Here is a 19,788-nt window from a genome sequence, read left to right on the forward strand (position 1 = left end):
ACAGATTTAGAATTTTTAATTTTGTGTATTCTATATTGTATTTGTATAAGAATAATTATAGAGGATTTGAATGTGTATTTTAAAATATTTGTTATAATGTATGCTACTATTTTAATTTATTATGTGCTTTAAGATTGATATTATTAATTTTGAAGGGTTAGAATTGAGTAAATATTCATTATGTATGAATATATATATATATATAAACTTCATAATAGGTGAACTCGTACGAGTCTACGAGTTAACTTGCCAGTTGAGTCTAGGTGAACTCCACGAGTTTACTTAGACTCGCGAGTTTGACAACCTTAAATAGATGTAATTCAAATTTTAAACTAGAAATATTTTTTGACATAAGTTAGAAGGATTAAACATTTTTTCAACTTAGTCAATTAATTTATAAGAAAATTACTTATCAAATACCTAATCAGATATTAGTACAATGTCAAAAAAATATTTGACTCAATTATTAATTAATTTAAAAATAATCTAAATGATTAGATAACAGTATAAAATTAAATTATTTTACATAATTAATATATAATAATCAAACTAATATGCGAGATAATAAAATGTATGTATGTATTAAGAATCACTAAAAATAGTGAATACAATATAAAAAATATAATGAATTGAAAATACAGTATAGTATTCTAAAAGTAAGAATAATATGGGAGCGAAGGAAGAGCTCAACCACTTGCAAAGGAGAAGAGAAAGGGACTTCAGTTCAAGTTCAAAAGATACAAAAGAAGAGAAAGCACAAAAAAAAATGGTCATAGCTTATAGATCAATCTTCCTTTCTCTAGCTTCTCTTTCCACCTTATATCCACTGTAGTAGTACTGAGTTTGTTATGTTATTGTGAGTTTGCTATGTCATTCAACTCTCTCATGCATGATGCATCTTCCTCTAAAGTGTCTATCATCACTCCTCCCGATGAAAATTAACCTTACCCTCAAAGTTGAAAGTCGGATAAAGTTGTTTCATACTCTCATAACATTTTCAGGTTGCGTTATCTGGTGGTAGTGCTTGCTATTTCATTAATACCTCTTCCTGCTAGCGGTTGTCTTGCTTAACCATGCGGTGTCCCAAAATCGCTTGTAGCTATATCCCAAGATCGTTCTTGCCAAGCAATAAAGGGGACGAGATGTTTGGTTCTGAAGGTCTGCTGCAACACTTCTTCAATAGGTAGGAAAATGTGGAAGATCGGATGAATTTTGGCTAAAGGTGGTAGAGAGAGATTGTAAGTGACCTTTCTAATTCAAGTCGTCGCTGAAAATAGTCCAAAGTAACACATGCTCAGCTTTTGGTTCTTGTGCAATGCAACCGATTGTTTATAAGGCTGGAGCTTGTCATACAATAAATCACCAACTTGCAATTCCAGCTCGTTACGCTTCTTATCGGCTTGGAGCTTCATTTTTTCTTAGGCACGTTGAATGTTTTGTTTAAGGGCAGCAAACAATTCATCCCGCTGTTGTAGTTGTTCCTGGACTGCCGAGGGATCAGAGGGATCGGGTGTGTAGTGAAGCAGGGGCAGGGGCAGGGTGTAAACTCCGAGTAATTAGTAAATAATTAACTAATTAATTATTATTTAAAGAAATTAGAAAATTAAATTTTATAGTTGAATGAAGCAGAAACAATTGAAAAATGAAATTTGACACTAATTTTAAAGATTTTAGTCTAAAATTGGACTAATGAACCGAACCGGTTAAACTAAACCTAAACCGGACTCAAGACCCAACCCGTTCACCCTCATTTAATGGACTTCGGCCATTCCTTCCCTTTCCATACCCCCATCTACGCTGGAATTGAAGCAAAGCTAAAGAAACCTTAACATAACTCGTTTCCAATTTTCAATCCATTGTAACTTTCAATTCGAAACTCCAATTGATGAGTCGTTAGTGGCCATGCATTCGTCTCAGAATTCTCTAAAAAACCCACCGAATAATTTGGAAAGGACTTTGCGTTTTCTCACCCATATCTTCTCTATTCAATTTCAAAATTTGGGGATTTGGGTATTGAAGAATTATATAATTTTGATGATTTAGGTGAACTCTAGCAGCGGATAATCACTGTGTTTTATTCAATTGAGTTGTGGGTAAGGTAAGAAACTCCTATGTCTTGGTGAAATTCTAAATTAGTGAACTCTATGTTGATTATAGTGATAATATATGATATTAGATTGATGATGCGGGTTTGAACTTATTGAATTGAGAATCGGAGGAATTGGAGCTTGTGAGGGAGAAGATTTTGGTGTTACGAACTTAGGGAGGAATCGGCCAAGGTATGATTTTGGTTTCTTGTATGTAATATATAATGTCTTGTGAAAGTTTAGGCTAGATGACCATAGGATAAGTTGTATGATATGGAAGGTTGAGGTTTAGTGACTCGTTGTTGGAAATCATTGAGTGGGTGGTTGAAATGCATGATGATTGATTATTAATGATTGTGAATAATGATAATGAGAATAATTGATGATTGATGAATGATATTGAATTATAATGATGAGCTTTGAAGTGAATAATGAATGTGATAAATAATGTTGATAGTAAGCGATGATGATGATAGGTTGTGGAGATTTGTTGATTATATATATGTAGGTATTTGTGGATGATTGAGTGGTTTGGATGGGACCCGAGAAGAGTGGCAAAGTCTGAGTTTTAGGGGAGGTGCTGTCAAAATTTTATGAGAATTTTGTGAAAGTTTTCTATTTGGTTAATTTGGATGGAAGAATAGTTTATTTGATTTTGATTTATTTAAGAAAAGAATGAATTAGATTTGAGTTTAAATTATTGAGAAAAGAATTATGTTTTGAGTTTGATTAAGAAATCACATTTGGAGGAATTTTAGTGAATTTTAAAAGTAATTGTTTTAAGTAAAATTATTTTGAAGGTTTTGGAAAATGTTACAAAGAGGTAGTTTTGGTTTTAAAGGAAAAAGATATTTGAGATTTGAATTACCTGGGCAGTATGCAAGGGTTGTGACTTAGTCCCACTTGTTCGGGTCAATATTTTAAAAGATTGTGATTTTAAATGTGAACTTTGACCTGGTAAGGATCGTGGTGGTGTACCGCTTTCCAGTGTTGCGATGGACGTGGGGATCGTGGTTGTTTACCGCCCATGTGTGTGCTGTTTTCCAATTGAAAACGTCTATGGGGATCGAGGTGGTTTACCGCTCACCAGGTGAGGATCATGGTACTGTACCGCTCATCAGTTTTCAAGAGGACGGTGTCTGGGTTAGCTACCGGACATGTCGGGCTGGCTTTATACCCGACAGATGAGACTCATTAGCTATAGGACAGGCATACATTATATGCATATGTGTATTTTGTTTGATTCTGCATTAATTGGACTTGCCTATATAATTATTATGCTTACCTACTATATTTGCTACCTGCTATATCTATATCCTACTTTTATTTGCTTTGTCTGTATTGCTTGTCTGTGCACTGGAGTTTTAGAGGATTGGAGGAAGGTGAGAAGTTGAGGGAATAAGTAGAATTGAGTTAGACTTAGGAACCTTATATCTCACCTTATATTATGGTTTTAAATTTTAATTCTAAACTTTATATCTGAGTATCGGAGTTCTAGGATTGCTTATGACTTTTCCGAGACCTTATATCTTATGTACGTGGACACCTTTACCATACTGAGAACCCTCGATTTTCATTCCATACATATATTGTGGTTTTCAGATGTAGGATGCGAGACACCACACTGAGCATTCTAGAGACTCTTAAAAGCGAATAACTATCTTGGGACTTGGTGTTTGTATTTGGTTTATGTTTATATATGTATATAGATTCTCTATCTTGTATATATTATGTTTTGTCCCTCTTAGAGGTTGACCTGGAGAAACATGATTTATATTTATATATTCTAGTCGACCTTTGCTTCGCAGGTCTAGTCTAGATCTTAATTATATAACTATCATTTGGAACTCTACTTTTATACATCTGTCTTTTGGTTTTCTGTATAAGTTTTTTATCTTTCCGTTTCTCGTGAGCGTTGTATCTTCGATTTTGTTTTCGTTATACCCCTTTTCTTTCAAAACTCTTAGGTATATTATCCTTGTTATATATATATATATACTTTTAGAGGTCATAGCACCTCACCACCTCTGTTTTACATCCTAAGTGTAAAGTTCTGTGTAGAAGGGTATTAGACGAAGGATCCAATTTTGACATCCAATTCTACTATTATGGTGTCTGAATCCTCTATTATTGTAGTTCGTGGAGACTCTTGTGATCTGTCTTGATGATAAACTGATGGCTTAGGAGATAGTGGCGGAATTTAGTTACCAATGCGATGATAGCATGCATTTTGCTGGCATACACTGGCTGCGTCTGCTCCAAACCCGAGAGCTTTCGCGAGAAGAAAGCAATAGAATGATTATTCTAACTTAAGATAGCACCAATTTTAAAACTTGAAGCATCAGTTTCCATAACGAAGGGTTGAGCGAAATTTGGCAAGGCCAAGACTGAGATCCATGTAAGAGTCGCTTTGAAATTCTAAAAGGTTGTCTTTACAGTTGGGGACCAAGTAAAATTATCTCTCTTAAGGAGGTCTGTAAGTGGGGTGGCCAAGCGTGTAAATTGCTTGATAAACTTGCGATAGTAGCTTGCAAGGCCGAGAAAAAACACGCAACTATTTAACAGAAGTTGGAGTTGTCCATTGTTTGATAGCTGTAACATGCCCAAGATGATCGATGCTTCTTTGTCCAAACGAATACTTTGATAGTTTAGCAAAAAGTGTATGCTGCCGTAAAAGTGACAGGACGTGCATCAAATGCTCAAGATGGGATTGCCAGTCTGGATTATACACTAAGGGTGTGTGTGGTTCAAGTATTACATTGTTATAAAGATTACATTCCCATAGAAATTAAAAATACCCAAGAGAAATGTGAGAATTGAAATGATGGTATTTTGATTCCCTGGAATCAAACTTGCTTAAGAATAGTTTTTCAAACTTTGAACCAAATATGGGAATATGATATTCCCATCTTAAAATTCTTAGGAATTATTTATAATTTCTCCAACCACACACGCCCTAAAATATCTTCGAAAAATACCATAACATATTTACGAAGGACTGCTACGAATATGAAGTTTTTGAGACTCTGTAATGCCGCCAAATATATGTATATATATACTAAATAATGCTAATTGATCTTAATTATATTCTAACATGTATTAAGAATCACTGAAAGTAGTGAATACAATATAAAGAATGTAATGAATTAAAAATACGGTATAATTTTTCAAGAGTGAGAATAATATGGAGAGAAGTAAAATTCAACCACCTGTAAAGGAGAAGAAAAAGGGGCTTCAAGACAAGTTCAAAAGATAAAAAAAAAAAAAAAATACAGAAAAGGGGTCAAAATTTATGTATCAATCCTCCTTTCTTTAGCTACTCTTTTTTCTTTATATTCACTGTAGTAATGTCAAATTTGTTATGTTATTATTAGTTTATTATGCCATTCAACTCTCTCATGCTTCTTTCTCTAAAGTGTGTATCACAACTTAGATAAAATTCTTAAACAAGCTTAAAAAGTTTTGTTATTTCTTTTTTTGTAAATTTATTCATCCATCTATTGACGGCAAAACTTTAAAATACAAAACAAGAATGAATGAGAAAAAGCATGCCTATTTTAGTAATAAACATTTTTCAAAGCTAAGCGGGGACATATGTTTCCCTTATTTTTTATATAAGTGGCCGGATTTTATATTTTATTTTTCGAAATATTGCAAGGCAAATTTCAATAGGTACCGATGGACTAATATATATATATATATATATATATATATAGTCGGATTATTCTGTGCACATTTATAATTAGAATAAAAATTAATTTTAAAATGAGATTAATTATATATAGATTATAGAGTATGTCTAAAATAAATTTAAATAGTTTTGTTAGTATAGGATATGTCATTTTTAAAAATCATTAAATTTTAATAAATAAAAATTAAATAATGCCATTACATATATAATTACAAATAAAGGTTTATAATTTTTTACAAGGAATGAATATTTGCATTTTATCCAATAATACCAAAATTAGATTGGATATGTTTTGATGTCACATTAAAATTGAGTAAATTTAACTTAATTCTAAAAAATAGTTCAAGAAATAAGTAATAAGTAATAATGGGGTGTGTGTGTGTCACACTAAATATATTGTAAAAGCTTACATGTAACATGTTACAAAATTTATAACCGGTGTGTGTTGAGATTTGGAATTGGCGAAGTCAATAATGGATGCTAATTATGATTCTTATGAAAATTTGGGTTTTTTGGTGACTGAAATAAATTAAACAAAGAAAAACAAAAGAAACAAAATAAGGAACTGCTTAAATAGAGGGATAGTCCCGTTTAAGACTACTCTTAAACTTCTCTCAAGGTGAAAGAAGCTCCACATGCGAAAGTTGTAACTTCATCGCCATCTTTGCCATAGTATCTGCCACCGTGTTTGCATCTCTCATAATCAAACGAAAGTCAACACGCCAATTCCAATGCATGATATCTCTTATTTTGAGCACCAGTGGATCAATAAACCCAAAACCATCTTGAGTAACAAGATTAAATGCTTCCACACAATCCGTCTCACAAATAACATCTCGTTGACCCACATCCCAAGCTAAGAGATATCCTCTCCAAATAGCAAACAATTCTCCTTGAAGAATACTATTACTCTCAATCATTCCCAAACACCCCCTTTGCCAGCTCCCATTACAATCTCTAATAACACAAGCAAAACCAACACTATCACCCGAACCAAAATAACTAGCATCACAGTTAATCTTAAAAGTACCAATGGATGGGGGATTCCAAAAACCATTTAGAGTAGAGGGAAGGGACATACGTTGTAATTCAAAAATATTTCTAAGCTCCTTTTCTGAAGTTAATGCCAAACAAATGACTTTTTCCGGAGGCCAAGTTTCATGGGGATTAAAGATGTCGTTATTCCTTGCTCGCCATATCCACCAAAGTCCCGAAAAGAACTTGAACGGGTGCTCTCTGCTATGATACAAGAACCAGTTCTTCAAATCCAAAGGATGACAGGAAATATCCAACCTTTGCCAGACAAGCTGAGCTTTTGGACAATCCCGAATACAATGTATAACCGATTCCTGGCTAGAAAGACATCTTGGACACCTATCCGATGACGACATCCCTCTTCTAAAGCGAAAACTTGCAGTAGGAAGAGCCTCCTTAAGACACAACCAAGCCAAAAACTTATGCTTTTCCGGAACAAGCTGACGCCAAAGCCAAAGCCAATTCTCCCTCTCCTCCCAACCAAACAGCTGCTTACACAACCACAAGTAACCATTGCGTGAGTCATAGACTTTGGCAGCAGACCCACTCCAATACCAACCCACTTCCGGACCTGCTTGTTCATCTAGATTGTAAGAGAGAATATTATCTTTCAGATTTTGAGATAAAGGAGAATAAAGAGTATCCAAATGCCACCTACCAACCGACCAAATATCCTGTATCCGGAGATTCGAATCAGAAATGTGGACATAATCCATCTCATTAGATAACCGTCCTTCTCTCCTCCAGCTAGAAAACCAAAAATTCTGGTTCAAATCTCCAATACACCAAGCAAACCCATCCTTCAACACTTTCCAAGCCTTGCAAAGACACCTCCAAATGGGAGAGTCCTTGTTCTTAGGATAACTAAAACAGTCATATAGAGATGATCGGTATTTGGCATCCAATAATTGGACCCATAGCTTGTTTGGCTGCTGGAAAAAAGTCCAAACTAGCTTCCCAAGAAGAGCAATATTTACACAATAAGGATCTCTAATCCCCAAACCTCCATATTTTTTTGGAGTAACCAGTACCTTCCAACTAACAAGATTTAATCCTCTTCCATCAACTTGTCCTTTCCAAAGAAAATTTCTCATCATAGACTCCAATTTACTAATGATTCCTTTGGGAAAAATAGAGACCTGCATCTGGTACGTGGGAATAGCAGCGGCAACAGAATTAACCAAGCAGAGTCTACCAGCCCGATTGAGTAAACTCCCTTTCCAGCTTGCTAGCCTACTCCGAATCTTATCCAGGACACCATTGAAAGCTGAACGAGTCACTCTAGAATGGCTAAGGGTAACTCCAAGATACTTGCCCAAATCCTGGACAAATCTGATAGAGGATACCCCAGTGAAAACCTCTTTCCTTGTTGCAGAGACATTCTTGGAGCAAAGCGCTTTAGACTTCTCCACATTAATCTTCATCCCAGATGCTTTGCAAAAAGTCTCTAAAACCAACATCACATTTTGCACTTGTCTCTTTGTAGCTTTACAGAATAGAAGCAAGTCATCTGCAAACATTAAATGGGATATTCTTGGTCCCCCTCTAGAAATAGCAACCGGCTCCCACAAGCCCAAATCAACCTGATGACTAATAAAGCATGCCAGTCGCTCCATACACAACACAAAAAGATAGGGTGACATAGGGTCTCCTTGTCTAAGACCTCGGCTAGGAGTAAAGCCATTCAGACGACTCCCATTCCAAAGAATAGATAAGGAAGAAGCAGTGACACAATTCATAATCAAATTAAGTGTAGGAATAGGAAAACCAAAGCTCTTAAGGGTATGAGCTAAAAACCTCCAGTCAACTCTGTCATAAGCTTTCTCCAGATCAATCTTAAAGGCCAGTGTGCCTTTCTTTGATTTAGTCTTCTTCATAAAGTGGAGGACTTCTTGAGCAATAATGATGTTGTCAGGAGTTCCTCGTCCCGGAATAAATCCTCCTTGAAGCGGGCCAACAATCTCCGCAAGATGAGGACGAAGCCTATTAACAAGGACCTTCGTGATGATCTTGTAAACTACATTGCAGAGACTAATTGGCCTGAAATCTTTCATAGATACCGGTGATTCAACCTTTGGAATGAGAACCAGTAAAGTCTCCAACATTCTCGGATCAAGAGTAACACCGGAGAATGCCTGCTTAACCATCTTCCAAACATCAAGACCAATGATCTCCCAATATTCTTTGAAGAAGAAAGCTTGAAACCCATCCGGACCTGGAGCTTTAAAAGAGTTCATGTGAAAAACAGCTGTTTTGACTTCCTCCATAGTAACTGGTGCCGTAAGATTATTGCAAGCTTCCTCATTCAGAGAAGGAAGAGGCACATCACCAAGGCAACCCAAATCAACATCATCCAAATGACAGAATAAGCTTTTATAGAAAGACTCTGCTTCTTGACTCAGAACTTCTGGATCAGTTTTCCACACTCCATCCTTGAGAAAAAGGCCATGAATCTTATTATGCTTCCTTCGCGCAAGAGTTTGAATATGAAAGAATCTTGTATTCCTATCCCCGAACCTTACCCACTGCTCTCTGGACTTTTGGAACCATAGGAGCTCTTCTTGCACTAGAGTATTATTATAATCATCAAGCAACTGTTGCTCTTTCTGACGCAAATAAATACTATCCACCACTTCCAAACGCTTTTGTAAATAATTAATCTGCTGCTCTAATTCACATTTCTTAACAAAAATGTTACCAAATACCTTCGAGTTAAACTCTAGTGAATTCTTCTGTACTTCTGAAAGCTTGCCATGAATTCCTCTATTACCAGACCACCATGACTGGTTCACAATATCTTTATACCCAGGATGAGTAGCCCAAGCAGCAACAAATCGGAAAGGTCGATTCCCTTTAGGCTGAGGACGACCTTTACAACGCACCAGAATAGGGCAATGATCAGACTGAAGCCTATTTAAAACTTCTGCATAAGCCTCTGGAAAGATAGATAACCAACTACTATTTATACAGACTCGATCAAGCTTTTTTGCCACGTCAACATAATTTTTCACCCTCCTGTACCAAGAAAACTGCCTCCCGATAGTCTTCAGATCAAACAAACCACTATCCCCTAATGAAGTAGCAAACATGTCTGCTCTTTGATGAGAAAATTGACAGCCCTTAGATTCATGAGAAAATTTGACTTCATTAAAATCACCAAGAAAAATCCAAGGTCCTTGAAAAACCATGGATTGTGCAACAAGATAATCCCAAAGGAGAACCCTTTTATTAAATTGAGGACTGCCATAAATACCACTACACCTCCAAATTAAATTATCAAAGTGAACCTCAACAGTAACACCCTGATCAAAAGCATCAATGAACTTACAACAAACACCCTTCATAGAGGATAGAAACCAAATACCTCCCTTATGCCCCTGTGCCTCTACTATACCAACAGAGTGATACCCCAACCTTTCCCAAAATAATTTTAAATGCTGAAAAGGGGAGTGAGTTTCAACCACAATAAAGAAAACAGGTCTAAATTTCCTAACAAGTTCCTTACAATGCACCCGGGCTAACTTATTAGAAGCACCCCTAATATTCCAAACAATCATATTTAAACTATCCATAAATAATAGGGACAGAATAAATAAGAACATAAACTCTAAACAGAATCACCAACCTCAATAGGTGGTTTGTCCTGCGGTACTGGCACACTCTGATCCTCAATAATTGCCACCTTTGGACCCCCTGACACTGCACTTGCCATGCTTCCATCTACTAAGGTTTCCTCCGTTGTGCCACCATTTTTATCAACTGGCGAGTTCTGCAAGGAGGAAGGCCGAGGACGCTTCCGTAGAGAAATTCCACGACGTGCAGGAGTTCTGCGCGATGGAGATGGCGCAATTTCATGTTTTTCTTGCTTTCCCATCCTAATGCCAGTTGATTTGCCTCCATCACCATGCAAATTGGGCCTTGGAACCCTTCTCGAACCAAACTTGTGCTGCTTTCCATCTTGGTCCTTCAAACCTGATGACTGGCCTATTGTAAATTTTTTCTTACGCAGCACTTGTTGCCAGCCCTCTCCATCATCCATGCATGCCTCATTAACAAGACCATCAGGCACGTGAGGAGCCAATGATTCCGTAACCACATCCTTCCCTTTAACAACTCCTAATTTCTCACCCAAATCACGAGCTTCTGATTCAGCCTCTTTTTGAATCTCATGATTGTTGTGTGGCACTAGTGTTGGGGCTTCATTATTTTTTCCATCACCAAAGGAATTTATGTTTCCTTCCAAGGACTCCTTCTCCATGCACAAAGATTTATCATGCCCATACCGTGCACAAGTAGCACAAATCAACTGTAAACTCTCGTACTCCACTTCATAAGTCACACCCTCCACTATAATATGTTTGATTACAGGCAACTCAAGATTAATTTGAACACAAGCTCGGGCATATTTTCCTCTTTCTGCGAGCTTAGTAGCCAAATCTACTTTCACCGGAATCCCAATTGCAGAAGCAATTCGCAGCATTGCTTGTTCCTGGTAGCACCAAATTGGAAGTCCCGAGACTCGAATCCATACCAGCGTTGATCCAAAGGATTTTTCGCATGGCCTAAAATCCACATCCCATGGCTTTACTGCAACATAGTGACCGTCTATCAACCACGGGCCACCAAGAATGACTTTCTCACGATCCCCAGCAATATCAAATTTAACCAAAAAATATCCAAATCCCACATCCAACAAATCAAACCCTCCTTTGATGCGCCATACTATCCAGAGCTTATGCATGAGAGCCGTGTAGCCATAATACTTATCCAACACCTTGATCACGATGGCTTCCTTATAAGGTTCAGCTAGACAGCTCTTTGCCTCCTTGGTAAAACTGACACTTGGTGGACGAGAATCACCCTGCTTACCTGTCACCATCGCGATACCATCCCCAGATAAAGACCCTACTAATGCAAAGGCCTTAGACTTTTCTGCACCAATGACTTTATCTCTAAAAGAGACCTTGGATGGCTTTCCTAACCCCTCTCGAGAAGAACCCTCCTTAACACCGGATACACACCCACCCACGCTCTCCCCCTTATCTCTTCCGATGGCATGGCCATCTTCCTCACCGTGTTTCACCCTCAACTGCTCGCCCCCGCTTTCTCCTTCTCTCATTCTCTTTGAGTACGGAATACGTACTCTTTCTCTGCTAGGGTTTTGGATGATAAAATAGTATAATTTTAATATTGGAAGATTTGGGTTTAAGCCAATATTAAAATTATTGAGAAATTTTGTTAATAATTTATAAATGTGTTATATATATTATGCTCGCTCATTTTATATATTAAATAATTGAACTTTAGATGGGCCAATTATCATGTAAAAAAAAAAAAAAACAGAAGACCCATCACTAGGGTGGATAGATATAGATACATGTGAGTGAAAGAACAAAAGAGAAGATTAAGGTGGAGCCTTATAAAATATATTATCAGCAGTTAGGTCATAATGCAGAGGTGTATTGATAATTGTCCAATTTCACTTTAGTTTTTTTTTTTTTTGGTGACTACTTTAGTTTTTTTAATAATACTTTGTTTGTGAATGATTTGAGATAAAAAAATATGTTATATTTGAGATATAAAGTTTAACAATATTGAATTGAATGGCAAACATTAACTATTTTCCCATTCTTTTACTAAAAATATTCACTTCTACTATTTTTTATTTCTATTATTTTTAATTGAACTGATAGAAATTCAAGTTGTTAATATATATATATATATATATATATATATATATATATATATATATTTCATGACTCTAATTTTATATTGTTGATACTTTAGCTAAATATTTATGGTTAAAAATTATTTTAGTGTATCTTGCACTAAATTAAAGCAAATTTATTGAAGATTAGATGTATTAATCGAGTTAGTCTGATTTATATAGATCTGTCTGTTTAAGTTTGCAGGTATAAATAAATGAATATATTATATATCAAATACGTAAAAATTTTGAAAATGAAAATTCGATACACTTAAAAGAAGTTTGCCGAGCTAATGAGCTTGCTTTTTTTCTCTAAATAATTCATGTTAAATTAAAAACTAAAAAAAACTCAATTTTTGGCATAAAATATCATTTTTAGACTAAAAGTGATAAAGGAATAAAAAGATAAACAAAACAAGAATTGAAATTGAATAGAAAAGATACATTGAAATTATTGAAATAAAAATAAAAAGGATAGGTTGAAATTGAATACAAAAAGAATCACTTTACTTTCTACCTAATTTTTTAACGCAATAAGAAAGGGACTCTTCAACCTAACTTGTCAACGCCATAGTTTAGAAATTGAATCGAATGGACTCCTCAAACTTTTACCTAATTTTCCGATGCAACAAAAGAGGGACTTCTCAACCTCAATTGTCCACATCATGGTTTAATCACGAAACCAAAAATTTGAAACCTCTAAATCATTCTATACTACGACTACAATAGCTAAGGAGGTATTTATAACCTCTTATTAGGTTAAAACAAATAAAAATCCTAAAACCCATAAACATAAGGCCCAATCTAGTAATTAAATAAATAAAATCAAAATACATTAAATTAAAATATTCTAAAAATGTAAACTAATATCTTCTAAATAACACTTGAACTCTTCATATCACGAACATTTGAAGCACGTATCATTCTTCTCCTCTTCAAAAAAAGATTCGTCCTCGAATCTTGTAGGTAAAATAGTATATGAAAAGGACAATAATTATAAAGAAGATAATTTTTTTCTTTTCTTTCTTGTATATTTTTTTTCTTTTTTTTTGCACTGTATGCTTTTTTTAAAAAATAATAAAATCAACAATAATGAAACGCAAACAAAAAACAAGAACACAAGAACTTAAAGAAAGACACAACAGACACCAGACTTTTTTTTATGATAAAAGAAGAACAAATATAGATTAATAAGAATTAATCTAATACCTGAGCTCTGATACCAAATGATAAAGGAATAAAAAGATAAATAAAACAAGAATTGAAATTGAATAGAAAAGATACATTGAAATTGAAATAAAAACAAAAAGGATAGGTTGAAATTAAATACAAAGAGAATCACTCTACTTTCTACCCAATTTCTTGACGCAATGAGAAAGGGACTCCTCAACCTAATTTGTCAATGCCATAGTTTGGAAATTGAATCGAAGGAACTCCTCAACCTTCTACCCAATTTCCCGATACAATAAAAGAGGAATCCTCAACCTCAATTGTCCACATCATGGTTTCATCACGAAATCAAAAAAGGTTTTGAAATCTCTAAATCATTCTATACTACGATTACAATAGCTAAGGAGGTATTTATAACCTCTTATTAGACCATCTCCAGTAGGGAACTCATCCCAATTCCTGTTTATGGCCCACCTGTCATAAAAAGTAACTCCACATTAGCTTTTGCGTCATAAATAGTAAATAGGAACTCAAAGCATCTCTCTCTTCTCCATTAGAAGGAACTAACTTTAGTCCCTGTTGTGGTCCCACTTAATTAATTAATTAAAATACTTGAAATTAATATAATTAATTTTTTTCAATAATGTAATTTAAATTTTTAAATTTAAAAATAATTCACTATTAAAAGATATTAATATTAAATAAATTTATATATAACAATAATACACAATATATAATTCGGGGTTACACTAATTTGTAAAATTACTTAATACAAAGAAAACATAATTAAACTCTATAATTGACGACAAGCATTGTGAAATTGCCATATGTGTTCAATCAAATCCTCTTTCAATTGTCTATGCTGCTGCCTATTTTAAAGTTGGATATTTCTTTGGAGAAATTAATGGTAATTAAATAAAAATTTAATTATTTTATCTAATTAATTATGTTAATTATTAATTAAATAAAAATATAATTATTTAATATAAATAATTATTATAATTATTACTAAATTAATTATTATTTAATTATTTAATATAATTATTTATTATAATATAATTATTTAATATAATTAATTTAAATTTTATATAATTATTTATTTAAATAATAACTTGCCATTTGGCAAGTTATTATTGGCTTCTCCAAGTCCCTGTTCAGACGGCCTGGTTCCTCTAGAAATTCGTGTGGAGACCTTCTCTTCTCTTGCTCCAACGGCTAGGACCTCTCAGTGTCAGAAAAAGTAAAATTGGGTCTCATACATTGGACTTGCTCTTAGGTTAAAATAAAAAAAAACCCCAAAGCCCAATCTAATAATTAAATAAACAAAATTAAAATACATTAAATTAAAATATTCTAAAAATATAAACTAATATATTCTAAATAACAATTGAACTCTTCATATCACGAATATTTGAAACACGTATCATTCTCATCCTCTTCAAAAAAAAGATTCGTCCTTAAATCTTGTAGGTAAAATAGTATATGAAAAGGACAATAATTATAAAGAAGATAATTTTTTTCTTTTCTTTCTTGTATTTTTTTTTCTTTTGCATTGTATGCTTTTTTTTTATTTTTTAAACAATAAAATCAACAATAATGAAACGCAAACGAAAAATAAGAACACAAGAACTTAAAGAAAGACACAACAAACACCGGACACTTTTTTTTTATGATAAAAGAAGAACAAATATAGATTAATAAGAATTAATCTAATACTTGAGCTCTGATACTAAATGATAAAGGAATAAAAAGATAAACAAAACAAGAATTGAAATTGAATAGAAAAGATACATTGAAATTGAAATAAAAACAAAAAAGGATAGGTTGAAATTGAATACAAAGAAAATCACTCAACTTTCTACCCAATTTCTTGACACAACAAGAAAGGGACTCCTCAACCTAACTTGTCAACGCCATAGTTTGGAAATTGAATTAAAGGGACTCCTCAACCTTCTACCCAATTCCCCGATACAACAAAAGAGGGACTCCTCAACCTCAATTGTCCACATCATGGTTTCATCACGAAACCAAAAAAGGTTTTGAAACCTCTAAATCATTCTATACTACAACTACAATAGTTAAGGAGGTATTTGTAACTTCTTATTAGGTTAAAACAAAGAAAAACCCTAAAACCCATAAACATAAAGCCCAATCTAGTAATTAAATAAACAAAATTAAAATATTCTAAAAATATAAACTAATATCTTCTAAATAGCACTTGAACTCTTCATATCACGAACATTTGAAGCACGTATCATATATACGTATAATGTAATATACTAAAGGAATCTAAGTATGAGCTACTACTTCTTACACTTGTATGACTGATGATCTTTTACTCTTTTGATATATATATATATATGAAACTCTTGCGGTATTATCTATTATGTGATATATTGGTTTGGGTTAAATACTTTTTTCGTCCCTAAGATTTGGGGTAAAAATCAAATTCGTCCCTAATTTTTTTTTGTTATTAAAATTATCCTCAACGTTATAAAATGTTATAAAATCGTCATTTTTTACTTCAATTTTATTTTTTGACTAAATTACCCTCAACAATTAATAAAAATAATATTAAAAAATTAAAAACAAAAACACCCCAACCCCACCCCACATTCCAGTACCCCACCCTCATCCTCGATTTCAATTCCTGAGTTTTCTCCCTGTCTCCTTCCTCCTAATCTCTTCGAATCCCCCATCTCCGATGCCTCCTCCCTCCGCCGATGGCTCAACACCATCTTTTCTGACGAGGTCTACAACCTCCCCACCCAGTCTCACGTTGTCGTCTCCTTCGAGATTTTCGACTATACCACTGATGTCGTCGTCACCGAGACCCTAAAGGAGTCAATTGTGTCACGGGAGATGACCCGCAAGTACATGACAGACATGGTGATGCACACTGACACCGACGTTATGATCGTAGGTGCCGGTTCTGCTGGGCTGTCGTGCGCCTACGAGCTCAGCAAGAACCCGTCAGCCAACATCGCCATCATTGAATAGTCTGTCAATCCTGGTGGTGACACTTGGTTCGGTGGCCAACTTTTCTATGCCATAGTAAACCTTTTCTTTTTATTTTCATTTAGAGCAGCAAAAATTTGTGGCCGAATTCTTGCAACAATTTCTCTTATATGTACATGTATGTTTTAGTAAGAAAATTGTTGTTATTGAATTGGTTAAAATGTTGAATTTATTGTTGTTGAATTTATTGCTGTTGAATTTATATGCTACTGTTGCTGAATTTTATTTTTGTTTAAGGAGAGAAGAAGAATTGAGATTTGGAGAGAGGAGAGTTCAAAGATAGTAGGAGGAACGGGATGGGGGAGGGAACATGGAAGAGAGATCGGGGATGAGGGTGGGATACTGGGGTATGGGGTTTTTTTGTTTTATTTTGTTAATATTATTTTTATTAATTGTTAAGGGTAATTTGGTCAAAAAGATAAAATTGAAGTAGAAAAGGACGATTTTATAACGTTTTGTAACGTTGAGGATGATTTTAATAACAAAAAAAGGTCGGGGACGAATTTGATTTTCACTCCAAACCTTAGAGACGAAAAAAGTACTTAACCCTATTAGTTTTTATACCTTACTACGTATATTGAATACATTATTAGTCTTTATCTGTTGTACACATTTACGAATGAGTGCGACATGCTCAAGAATATATAAATTAAATAAAAATTTAGTATTGGTCATGACGTGCTGACTTTAAATTAAATTTTAAAATTTAGGTTAGTTTAGTAGTTAGTTCACTAGTTTGATTAAATAAATATCAGAGATTCAGAATTTTATTTTGTACATGTAACAATTTATTGGGCAGCAATAAATTTTTAAATAAAACTTTAATATGTGACAGATTAATCTTTGTCCTCTATCAGATTGAGAGATACCCTTGATAGTTAAAAAAAATTAAATTGTTAAAAAAGTTGTTAAAAATATTTAGAAATGATAAACAAAGAGACGGGAATTGTTCCAATGGGAATTGGAATTAGTGAACCAGCTCCACCAGACTCTGAGGCTAGTCAAACTTGCATATGGCAGAGAGGATAGAATCGTGTGGAAATATGATAAACAAGGTGTTTTCTCTACTAACTCCTTTGTGCAAGTGTTGCAGGTGAAAACGGCGCCGGAGGATATATCAAGTTACAGCTTTACTAGGACTATTTGGAAAAGGGCTTGTACCCCCTAGAGTGGAGTTGTTTGTTTGGTTTGTCTTGACTGGTAGGGTCAATACGAAGGAGAGACTAAGTCGGTTCGGGGTTATCAACCAAGAAGATACTTTATGTGTTTTATGTAATAGAGATGATGAAAATGGTCACCATTTGTTTCTTGGATGCAGTTTCTCTTGGCAGGTATGGTGTGCTTGGATATCATATGTTGGTGTTCTATGGACTTTTACGGGTACGGTCAAGGAGCATTATCAGAGTTGGACTGAGATATCATATAAAAAAGAGGAACGCAAGAGATGGATGGTGTGCTTTTGTGCCATTGTGTGGAATATATGGTTGGAGCAGAACAGGAGGATCTTTCAGAATAAAGAAAAACGAGTGGAGGAGATTATTAACATGTCAGTTCAGAATTACACTGAGTGGTTAGGTGGAGACCTTTTTTGTTGTTGATGGCAATGCCGGAGATGACATAGAGGTGTTTGGCCATAATGGGTGCTTTGGTTTTAATTTCCTTTTGTGTTTTCTTTGTTATTGATACTTGCTCCACTGTATGTGTTGAGCTCCTTTTTCAAAAAAAAAAATATTTAGAAATGAGAAAATGAATTAAAAAATTCAAATGGCCTAAATAACCAACTTATTTAGTTGTTTATTTCATAGTCATTTATTTCACAATAAACTAGATTGGACTAGTTAAATATCTCATTTTTACAAATGTATTTTAGAAAAAATCCACTTATTTAAAATATTAATCCGGCGAATTCGACGCATTTGACCTATAGTCACTTGATAACAGGAGAGATCGAAGTGGCAACTAGCAACATGCACCACACGCCAAATTTTACAAAAAAATGAGAACTAATGTAGCTAATAGAATAAAGAAGGGTATATGTGTAATTTTGACAACAAAATATAATATTTCAGATTAGGCATATAAATAAATAAATGCACAACATAGTTATATAGGTCTATATAGATAGTAAAGAATATGTGATTTTTAATATAGCTGCATAGACTCTTTGAATATGTGATTTTGTAAGTTTTATATATGCTATAAGCTTGAAGGTTGGATTTTAATTTTAGTCAAACAATCAGTGTTGAACGTGACTTAAATTTCCATAAAAAGTGCATAAAATAATTTCACTTAATTAATAATTGAGATATTACGAATTTAGTTTTATGTATTAACCGAATGAAAAAAAATAGTTACAATATAAGTAGATGCTTATATTATTTACGTTTCTTTTTTTACTATTTGTTGTCTTTTGAACATTTGAATTGTCAGATTAAATACATAATGGACACCAAAGAATATATAATGATCTAATAACACATCGGTGAACATTTGTGTAAATTTATTTTATTAACAATTAACAATTAACAATTAGGACAAAGCTTAAAAAACAAAAAAAAAAATCAACACAATCAAACAGAGTAAAAATGAAGTAAAACAAAAACAAAGTAATATAATAAAAAAATAAATCTATAAATTATTTGTAAGAGCAAAAGTTTCGTAACAAGCAACCCTTAACTCCTATATTACCATCAACGCTATAGATTATAGAGAATCCTTTCTTTGTTACTCATCATTGCTAGCAAAAGATCTAGGTATCACTTTTTTTTTTTTTTCTCTTTTCGAAACTTTAAAACATTATTTGGACGTAAGATGAAAAAAAAATGGAAGAATAGAAAATAAAAAAAAATAAAAGAAAAAGTAAATTTTGTGTGTGTTATTTGGATAAAAAAATTAATAAAAAAATAAAAAGAAAAAATTATAACTGAATAAAATTATATTAATATATTTATCTATATTATATATAAATTATAATTTATTAATATATTTAATTCATTTTTTTCAAGAGAAAAAATAATGCAAATTAGCTTTTCAAGATTTAATATATTATTTTTATTAACAAAAAATAATTTTTTAAAGTT

General features: G+C 33.5%; 1 pseudogene; it reads right to left on the reverse strand.

Moving 5' to 3' along the window:
* Window positions 1-6,347: 6,347 nt before the first annotated feature.
* On the reverse strand, window positions 6,348-11,932 carry LOC148554206 (uncharacterized; annotated as a pseudogene).
* Window positions 11,933-19,788: the final 7,856 nt, after the last annotated feature.

The sequence above is a fragment of the Arachis ipaensis genome, chromosome B7 (genome assembly GCF_059453495.1).
Source record: "Arachis ipaensis isolate K30076 ecotype BB chromosome B7, ASM5945349v1, whole genome shotgun sequence".
Classification (NCBI taxonomy): Eukaryota; Viridiplantae; Streptophyta; class Magnoliopsida; order Fabales; family Fabaceae; genus Arachis; species Arachis ipaensis.